This window comes from Mus pahari, chromosome 13, assembly GCF_900095145.1.
Source record: "Mus pahari chromosome 13, PAHARI_EIJ_v1.1, whole genome shotgun sequence".
In the NCBI taxonomy this organism is placed as follows: Eukaryota; Metazoa; Chordata; class Mammalia; order Rodentia; family Muridae; genus Mus; species Mus pahari.
This window is the reverse complement of record NC_034602.1, coordinates 92339186-92349049: the sequence shown is the minus strand read 5'-3', so window position 1 is coordinate 92349049 and position 9864 is coordinate 92339186. Positions and strand designations below refer to the sequence as shown.

The window sequence follows — 9864 nt, the reverse complement described above, 5'->3', positions numbered from 1 at the left end:
CTTTGTAGACCAGGCTGGCCTCGAACTCAGAAATCCGCCTGCCTCTGCCTCCTGAGTGCTTGGATTAAAGGCGTGCTCCACCACGCCCAGCTTACTCTAAACTATCTTTAAAATGGGAACATAGTAAAACCTCCAAAGACTTGTCAGACTCAACTGACACGATATATAGAAAGCTGTTAGCGCAGGGTCCGACACACAATAAATGTGCAATAAATACAGACACAGCCATTGAAATGATTACACACAGACATACAGAAGCAGAATCAGTCCTACTGCCGCTCCTTTAAACTTAGCGCCCAGGAGGCAGAGGCAGACAGATCTCTGTGGGTTCCAGATTAGTCCGGGGCCAGGTAAATAAATAAATATTTACATGCCTCCATAAATGAATGCCACAGTGCAAAGTCAGAAATAAGCACACCTGCAGTCTGTTCCCCAGGAAGACCTCGTCTCGCACAGCACGGTGCCATCATGGGCTTACAGAGGATGACTGACTGGGCTGGGGAAGAGCAGGCTGTGAATCACAGCTTCTCTACATCAGCATGCTCTAAAGAGCAGCAACTTCAATTTCCAGAGCTGCTTATGGACGGTTAAAGCAGCCGGAACGGTTCTCTGTTAACGTTCAGATGCGGTCATGAGGACAGCTTCCAATCTAGCAATATAAAAATGCATCTGCTGCAATGGTCCTTCTGTCTTTAACCCTGGCTTTGCAGTCGCCCTAGGAATAAACAATAGTGTGAAGCCTCTGTGCAGTGTCTCAGAGTCACAAGTCCCAAGGGATCCCAATCATACGATCTCTCAGAGTTGTTTGAAAAAAAAAAAAAAAATGCATGAAGAGCCAAATGCTTACACGCTGGCCAAGTTAGGAGCCTAGGAGGAGGAGAGGCTAGGGGAGGGCTGTTCACTCCATGCACGCTGCAGAATTAGCTCTCTCCCTCTGGGTCTGCTCTGCTGCAAAGCTCAGCAGCACGGAGGGAGTGAGGGAGTGAGATCCAGAAATCTGCAACAGAAACCATGACAGCCTGAAACACCCTGTGGTGCCAACCTCCAAATTCTCATCTGTCACTTTAGACCCTGACTGCCTGACAGAGCAGCAGAATTTCAACTCCAATAAATGTGAATGTGCTTCTAGGCAAAGAAGCCAAGCTAGCGAGGGAGGGGGTTGGAAGCCTTAGCTTCTCTCGGGCATTTGTCAAACTTTTACCTCCTGGCTGTGTGCAAAGAGGGGACTCAACTTCAGCTTCGAGCTACCAAGGTTCTGGATCCAGCCACCTCTCCGCAGGTAAATGTTAAATTTGCTTGTACTGCCCAACTGCATGTGTTAAACTGATTTCCCTGACCTAAAAAGACTGTTTGATGATTCTGCTTAAATAATTCAAAGCCATGTGTTTATTTTTAAAATCCCATTTGGAGTGATTTATAAGAAGGAAAAAAGAGAATTTTACTTTGTGTGGTCATGTCTCTTTTCCTCCTACAAAATTAAATGTCGAGCACTAATAAATCATAGTTTTAGTAATAGCCAAACCAGAAGCATAGATTTCAAATTAAAAAAAAAAAAAAATGTGTGTTTGCCATGTTTAAATTACTTAACTGTATCTGTCACTGCTCTGGACCTGACTGACAGCTGTGTAGAAGTAGAATGCTTTGTTTGTTTGTTTTTTTAGTTAGGAAATATCTCTAACAGTACATTCTTCTTCGGTTATTTTCATATTATCCTTTCCCTAACAGTTTTCACAGATCGCTCTCCTCCTACTCCCTATCATTTGTTAAGAGGTACACAAGGGGACATGGGATATGCCCAGTTCCTCATTACATCCTCTCTAGAAAAACAAAATGCGAAAGGAGAAGTAAGAGCTAACAACTGTGCTGTCTTTGAGAAGGTTCTCCCATCTGAACCTTCCCAAATACAGCACTTACTGCGAGCCTTTCTTCCTCGTTCCTTCAGGAACGAGATCACCCTGCAGTAGAAAACTATAACCCTGCTTTCAGCTGCCAATCACTGCAGTTGAAAAGGTACCCGAGGAGTCCTGCAATAGAGTCTCCTCTGCAGAGCCTTTTGTCTGCAGAGAGGTTAAACGTGCCTCCTTGACACTGCAGACTCTCTGGGGCAGACTCCAGCCACACAGAATAGAAATGTGCCCACAGAGGAAAAAGGAAAAATATCCTCTCCTTTCTCTTAGATCCCAGGATTTTGTTTTCCGTTTATAGCTTGCTCCACTAACTCTTTGTTTCTGACTGATTTCCTTTGTTTTTCTTAAAGACACCCCCCCCCCCCCCCGTCTTGGATCATCTAGTGAAGTCCAGTCAGGTAGAGCAGTCTGTTTCCTCTGCTTATCAATCACCGGACACGACTTCTCACATCTGGGGAAAGAATGTGTGTGTTGTTTGAAGATTGTGCCCCCACCCCCACTTTTTTCCAAAGAGCCATTGAGCAGTTAGAACTCTGGGGTGTTTTCCTTGCCCTTCAGAGTCTTGCCAGCAGGCTGTTATGGCACAGGCCCACAGTAAAACAATAAATAGTGGCGACAGATGAGGTGCGTGGTGGAGCATCTGGAGAACTCCAGAATGTGCCTTACATTCTCTCTTGACTTGTGTTCTTTCTCAGCTGACTTGCAGCCAGACATGGACCTGGTTGCTTTGGTTAAGTTGAGCACAATGTCCAAAACATGTTGGATAACACAAACAACTTGTCAAAAGGCTTGAGGTGTGTCGGACTTTCTTATCACCCTGGAACAACCTTTAGTGGGTGAAAAAAAAGAAAAGAAACCATAAATCCAGGAGAAGCTCTTACGGGTCTCCCAGGATGCCTTCTGCAGAGGCTCTAGGGGTGACAAGACCACCACCATAGCCACAGCCTGTCTCTTTGTCATGAACATCAAAGGATGTACAGAACTCTGCATGAAAGTGACTGCCTCAAGGACAGCCAATGCAATTAACATGAGAAAAATGAAATGGGCTCTGGTTCATACGTGATGACCATACAGCTCTGACTTCTATTAGACTACATAGACATGGTTTATATGCATGCAAAGTGTCACAAGAAATAGCCCAGGGACTCTGCGCAAATGACTTTGCCATAAGAACCCTTTGTTGTAATCATGAATCAGAATTATAAAAAACGATAGATACTGCAGAGATTGAATGGGAGAATGAACTGGAAAATGGATGTATGCCTAGTATATATTGATGATAGCAAATATGAAAGTATTGGTCTGGCTTTATTTTACTACTTAAACTCTGGAAAGGGCGTGAATGCTAGGCTTCCCCTTGTACTTACATGCTCTGCTCTAACAATCTTCAGAAACCAGAATGACGTCTCCAAGATAGCATAGAGAGTGGACAGACATGGCTGCCAAGTCTGATACACCTGAGTACCAACCCCAACACCACCCCCCCACATCACACACACACACACACACACACACACACACACACACACACACACACACACGCTGCTGCAAGCTGTGTGAGCTTAGCCATCACGTCACACCTCCAGGGCTCAGCTAACCATCTCTTAGGCAAAGGATACCCACGGGTGATTTTGTTTTAAGAATCAGATGAGGTATTTATTAAACACAAGTAAGTATGGCCCCGACCAGAACACTAGACTCAACAAAAAATTTACCAACTACCACTGGAAATCCCATCTCCTATCTATTATGAATTTGGAATGAGGCTTCTAGTAGCAAAATTATGAAGGAAGAAGGAAAGATTGTTTAAGTTATCTTTCCTTTATTCAAAGAAATCATCTCAGGGCCTCAGCACAAGGTGTCTGTTAAGTCTCACTGCTCTGTCATTGAGCAGCTTCTGCAATGGCCAAGTCTAAGGCAAGGGGGTGTTCTCCGTGCCAGCCCTTCCGGAGACTCGGAGGAGCCATGCCAGTCTGCAGGTCCTGCTTGAGGGGTCCCCTTGGACCAGGGGAAAATGCCCCAACACTTTCTTTTCAGATCTTTCTTGAAGGCAAGAATAGAGGTTTTGACTTGTTCTGGGGGGGTGTTCTCTCTGTTGACAGGCAAACAAAAAGGCTTTTTGGTGGTGGTTGTTGTGTTTTTTTGTAAACCTCTCTTCTATGTTCCTAGCATTGAGATGTCAGCTGCTTTTTCTGGCTTTGTGAAGTACGAGCTGCCTGTTGTCATGGCGATGAAAGGGTATAGAGGGAGTCCCAAGTCATGGCCAGCACTGTGAAACAGCCCTTGCCTTACAATGCTTCCGTGGAGATGAGGTCTCCAGTCCTGGCTCATTTCTCTCCTATTATGCAACCAGCTTATGTGCATCAGTAGCTAAATGTTTCCTTTAAGCATTCAGTGACTAGGAGGTGTTGCGCAAAGAGCTAAAGCAGAAGCCATCTCTCATGGGTACAAGGGCAAACAACCCTTGAGGGGGAGGAGAAATGGCGGTCACCTCCCTTGCTTGTTGACATACACAGCCATCACTTCTCAGCATCCAACTTGCGTTTCAAAAGCCGCAATTTCCCCTGTGTTTGAAGAAGATGATAAAACGATCCTGCTTAACACCCACCCTTCACCTCATGCTCCTCGTGAGGTCAGCGCTGGCAGGGATGAGAGTGAAAGGCCTCAGAAGAATCATGGCTTAACTGTGGATCAGTGAATTTATAGAGAAAAGAAGAAAGGGAATAGTTATCAATTTAGGAACTGATCAGGTTTATTTATTATTTATTTTACATTTAAAGAGGAGGAAAAAGTCTTTTCTTGTCCTAATACTTAGATGAAGGTGTAAGACATTTCGTCTTCTCTGAAATGTTAACTTTTACAGCATCTGTTTCTCTGGTGACTTTTAGGTCAGACAGTTGCTTAGATGCTATTTTTATCTGGTGCCTCAAGGCGCTGATGCAGGCAGTGCCCCTTATCCAGTGGAAGGCCTGAGAGGCAGCAAGGGACAGCTCTGGAGCAGGCCAGGGCTCCTCGGGCTGTGTGTAGGGAATTGGTCATTAATCAAACCATCCCAGGAATGGAAACTGCAGATGCAAGCATAAGGTGACCTTGAGGACAAAGCCACCTTCATTTTTCTAGCAGGTTTTGGCTGAACTAAATGTACAAATGAGCAAAGTAATGTATCTGTAGGCGTTCTAACTCATTTCATAGAGATTTTAAACATCTTTTCATTTTAATCATTTTCTGTATATTATCTCACACTTCCTGAGTTCTGTGGAGAGTCTTCTGTGTGTCCCGAGCCTGTGTGGACTGGATCCACCCTTTAGCTGACTGACAGTGAGCTCCTTGATCCTGCAGATTACCATTTACCTTTGAAAACCCGCTGACTCTGCAAGTAAACCCAGGCACAAATTCCGCATTTCAATTGCTTACCAGCTTGCTTCTTCCGGTGCTCGCTAGCGCTTATGTAAAACCGCCTAAGTCCGCAGACTTCGCCTCTAGAACTGCGTCATTTCGACACCCGCAGTGATAAAGTCACGCCTTAAGCATCGTGATTAAATCTGCATTATTTCTTTTCTCCACCATTTTGTCAAGGTTGCGGGGAACGAAAGCAAGCAAGGCTTGAGGTCGCTTCAGATCGGTTTCCTGAACAGTACTTTGTGGCTCAAAATGAAGTCATTCAGACCATGTACGTTAGTGAGAGACTGCAGGAGCATCTGCAGTGAGTCAGTCCGTTTAAACAGCGTGGGTTTTGAGGGTAAAAGAAAAACTCGCCCTGTATCTGAACACACACAGTGTATGTAACCTATGCTGAGTTGGTAAAGCATGTTTGTTTTAAGAGAGTTTGATGGAGCTTAACTTCTATTCAAGGTTAAAAGTGGCTTCTCCCCTCTCCTCCCCCCCCTTCCCCTCTCCTCCCCCATCTGAAAGCTAAACAGAAGTTAATGGTGTGTGGCAGTGTAGTTGGGGGTGGGGGGTGGGGGATAGGGAGAGGGATAAATGTGAACATCTTGTGCACAGACCTTAGAGCAGGAAGGACCGCAGCCCACGTGATGATTTGATGGACTACCAATCAAATCGTCCAAGAAAGATCAGAGAAGGAAATGCAGATCTTCAGTTTCCCACACAGCGGAGCCTCAGCACTGAATATGAGGACTCTGGCTGATTTAGGTTGCAGCTCAACCAACTTACGGATTTCTGCTTAGATTCAAAGCCTTGATAGCCATGAGCCTTCTCTAGCCCAGGTGAAAACCCACAAGCTGGGAGGTTCACTTGGGAAAGAAACAGATTTCTGTGGTCTGGGAAAGTCTGAGAATGTCACTCACTCCCAGAACAGGCCCACCTTGATGTCAGAGGGTGACAGAGGGCAGAAATCTCAAAACAGAAGAGCTTTGTGTGAGCCTTCAGGCGAGTTTTAATGCCAAGCTGTAGACCCCTCCCTGGAGACTCATTCATACTTTAAAAGCCCCAAAGTGCCAGTGTTAACTCTAGATCAGGTAGCAGCATGCATTTGGTAGCTGAAATATGACTCAAGGATTTGCTCTGGGATAGCAAAACCTGTGACTCTCATGTACAACTAGGGGAATGCTCTGGGTCTGACTATGAAGAGCCTAAATAGTCATTTGTTTACTACCTAGCCAGAAAGGAAATTTTCCGCAGCTACAGTAACTACTAAAAATAGCGGCCTACAGGCTTCCTCTGATACAAACAACCTCAACAGAGGATACCTGGCCTTATTTGGAAGTGTGGATTTATATGTTCCAGGAAATAAAAAGTTAATAAGGAGGCAGGGGCACAGCTGAGAGGATAGTCCAGGCAAGTGTCTCCCTGCTTTAGGGTCCCTGGTAAGTCTTTCTCAGGTCCCCAACTTGAAACAAAGATGAACAGACCACATGGCTGTCTGCCTTCGAGACCAGATCCTGAAGCCAGTCTCCACAGTCAAGAAGGAAAGTGACTCAAGGCAAAATGAGGCTAGTTCAGGCAGGAGGCAAAAACTGTCAGCACCCAGGTTTCCATGTAGCAGGATGTGACCTGAAGAAAAGGTGAATCGTTCAGAGGTGCGACAGACTGCAGTGGCACCCTGGCTTTTAAAGCATGGGAGAGAAAGAAGAGCGGTGACAGTAACCAAGGGGAGCTGGCCAAAGGCCTGAGGGCTATGCTAAGTGCTGAGGTAGTCTAGAACTTAAGAAATAACATTTAACCTACTTTAAATCTATATATGCTCTAAATTAACATGATTTAATTAATGTTCTAAAAGAACTATACAAACTAGAAAGAAATCAATTAAAAAAAAAAAGTCTACTCTGCCATGCTGTTACTACAAATGTCTACAAAATGTTACAGAGACTGAAATGGAAACAGTTACAACCACAAAAGAACACAAAGTGAATTGACTATTTAATCTGGATGGAGAGTGGTGTTCTCATGTGTGCCAAACTTCAGACGCCTCGCCCTCTAGGACACAGACAATTCTAGACAGAGTTAGAGATGAATCCAGGGCTTCCATTAAGGGAAATGTCCCCTTCCAGCCTCCTCTCCTCAGTCTGGAGGACCCACCCCTTGTTCTCATAGGCCACAGCTAGAACTGCTCCCCCAGAGACCAGAGGTGGCTATCACAGGTAGGGCCCCTCACTATGTCTCCAGGCTGGTCTGGACTCTGTTTGCATCTGAAGAATAGGACATTCCAGCTCCATGGCTTCCTTTTCCAAAGCATGGAGCTTGGAGGAGCTGCTGAGAAACCTAATTACTACTTCCTTTCATGGTGAAATCAGTTACAGCCTCTCCCACATTGAAAGACAGTCCTCCTAACACAGAAGAAGCCAAAGAGAGGGTCTGTGTGCTCTTCCCTGAGGGAATAGCAAAACTCTCTGCACAGGTGACTACATAGGTTGTCAGGACCCTGGTTAGGAATAATTGTCATGACTTATTGCTATCCCTTTGCCCCTACAAAGGAAAAAAAAAGAAAATTTACATGTGATGCCAGGAATTTGAGGGAATTTTCTAAAGGTCTATTAGCTATGACAAAGTAGATTTTGAGCTAGCATCTAGTCCCTTCACACAACTTTCTTTTTTAAGTAAGCAAGATGACTTTTCCAGAGCTGAAGAGATGCTCAACTGATAAGAGCACTTGCTGCTCTTCCAGGGACCCTGAGTTCAGATCCTAACACCAGCAGCTAGCAGCTCACAACTGACTGTAACTCCACCTCCAGGGGATCCAACACTCTCTCTAGCCTCAGCTTTCGTGTACAGACACACAGACATAAACACAAATAAAGATAAATGCTTTTGAGTATTTTTAAGAGATGGCTTTCCCCTGTTGAACCTGAAAGGCAAAGTTAAGTAAGTCAGTAGACAGAATAAGTTATCTAGGCTAGTATTTCCCCGTAACCTGTTTCCGACCACACTACCATTATAATCCCCCTTCACTGGAGGATAGTGCAGAACAGTGATATGCACTAGAGAATGACCTCCCTGACTTCTTCAAGCCCAGCTGAAGAAAGTGGAGACAAGTTTATTTATAGAAATATGTATTTTATAAGTATTTGAGATAAATGTTTATAAATTGGCTAAAATAATGAGATTGTACATTCCATTCAAATCTCTGGCTCATACTACAACTTAACCACTGGAACAGCTCTAGTGTCCAGATTTAACTTATGAAGAAACAAGTAGGCAGAATTTTGGTTTACCTACAAGCATCCATCCCACTACTGTGTTTTAAACAAAAAAACCAAAGGAATGCAAGTTGAGAAGTGTTTGCTTTTTATAATAGCATAAACTTTGCCCTAAGTAAAGTGCCCTAACAGAATGCATAAACTTTACCCTGAGTTAATAAATCTGCTACATACACACACAAATACAAACACACATAAACACAAACGCGCACACACACAAGCACATATGTGCCTGTGCATGAGACATAGTTCTAAAGTCAAAGAAGTATTTCTGTATTGATCTGCCTTAGTCAGGGTTTCTATTCCTGCACAAAAACCATGACAAAGAAGCAAGTTGGGGAGGAAAGGATTTATTCTGCTTGCATGTCCACATTGCTGTTCATCACCAAAGGAAGTCAGGACTGGAACTCAAGCAGGTCAGGAAGCTGATGCAGAGGCCATAGAGGAATGTTTCTTACTGGCTTGCTTCCCCTAGCTTGCTCAGCCTGCTCTCTCATAGAACCCAAGACCACCAGTCCAGGGTTGGCACCACCCACAATGGGCCCTCCTCCATTGATCACCAACTGAGAAAATGCCTTACAGCTGGATCTCATGGAGGCATTTCCCCAACTGAAACTCCTTTCTCTGTGATAACTCCAGACTGTGTCAAGTTGACACACAAAACCAGCCAGTACAGGATCCAACTTGAGCTGCTGAGATACTGACATGCTATGACAAGAATTCCCCGGGAGGTCATCTGATGTTTAGGGGCTGAAAAAAAAATCATAAGAATTTACCTTCTTTATGGCAGTGGATACCTGTAACATACCACCAGGCTATGCTGTCACAATGGAGCCATTTGTATTTCTGGAGCAAGTCACTTCACCAACGTTTTATTAGGTACCAAACAACATTGAGCTAACTCTCTCTGAATGAATGCAGCACTCTGTTGGCACTTAGAAGAAACAAAACCCAAGTGTCTTCCTTTCTCCCTTCCTACCTCAGCACTAGCGCACATCATCACTACATCTGAAGACCTTACACTGGAGTGCTGCTTAATCTCTATGCAAAGACTTCCAATAATTTCCTAAAACACGGGGAGAATAAAACACTAGAAACTTGTTTAAAGCAAGGGGGACCTTTAGTTTAGACCTCTGTTTTGTGTTTTATAAGAAGATAGAAGAGAGAAGGGTTATGTTTGGTGGAGGTGTAGTCTGGTGTGGGGGGAAGGAAGTGTCTCTGTGGGCCCATGCTGAGGCATCCCTTCCCCTTGAGGGACCAGCCACTGTTTATTCAGGGCAAGGGGAGGGAAGGTAAGAGGG

At 44.6% G+C, this 9864-nt stretch overlaps 1 protein-coding gene across 2 annotated transcripts in view; it reads left to right on the top strand.

Moving 5' to 3' along the window:
- Positions 1-9864, top strand: part of Sparcl1 (SPARC like 1) — a 33421-nt gene that overhangs the window by 824 nt on the left and 22733 nt on the right. The window contains exon 1 of one of the 2 annotated variants that reach the window (XM_021210568.1): positions 565-1279. The exons of the other annotated variant lie outside the window; for it this stretch is intronic. The gene's annotated coding sequence lies outside the window, so the exon portion shown is untranslated. Of the gene's footprint in view, positions 1-564; positions 1280-9864 lie in introns of those variants that run through there. 2 annotated transcript variants of the gene reach the window in all.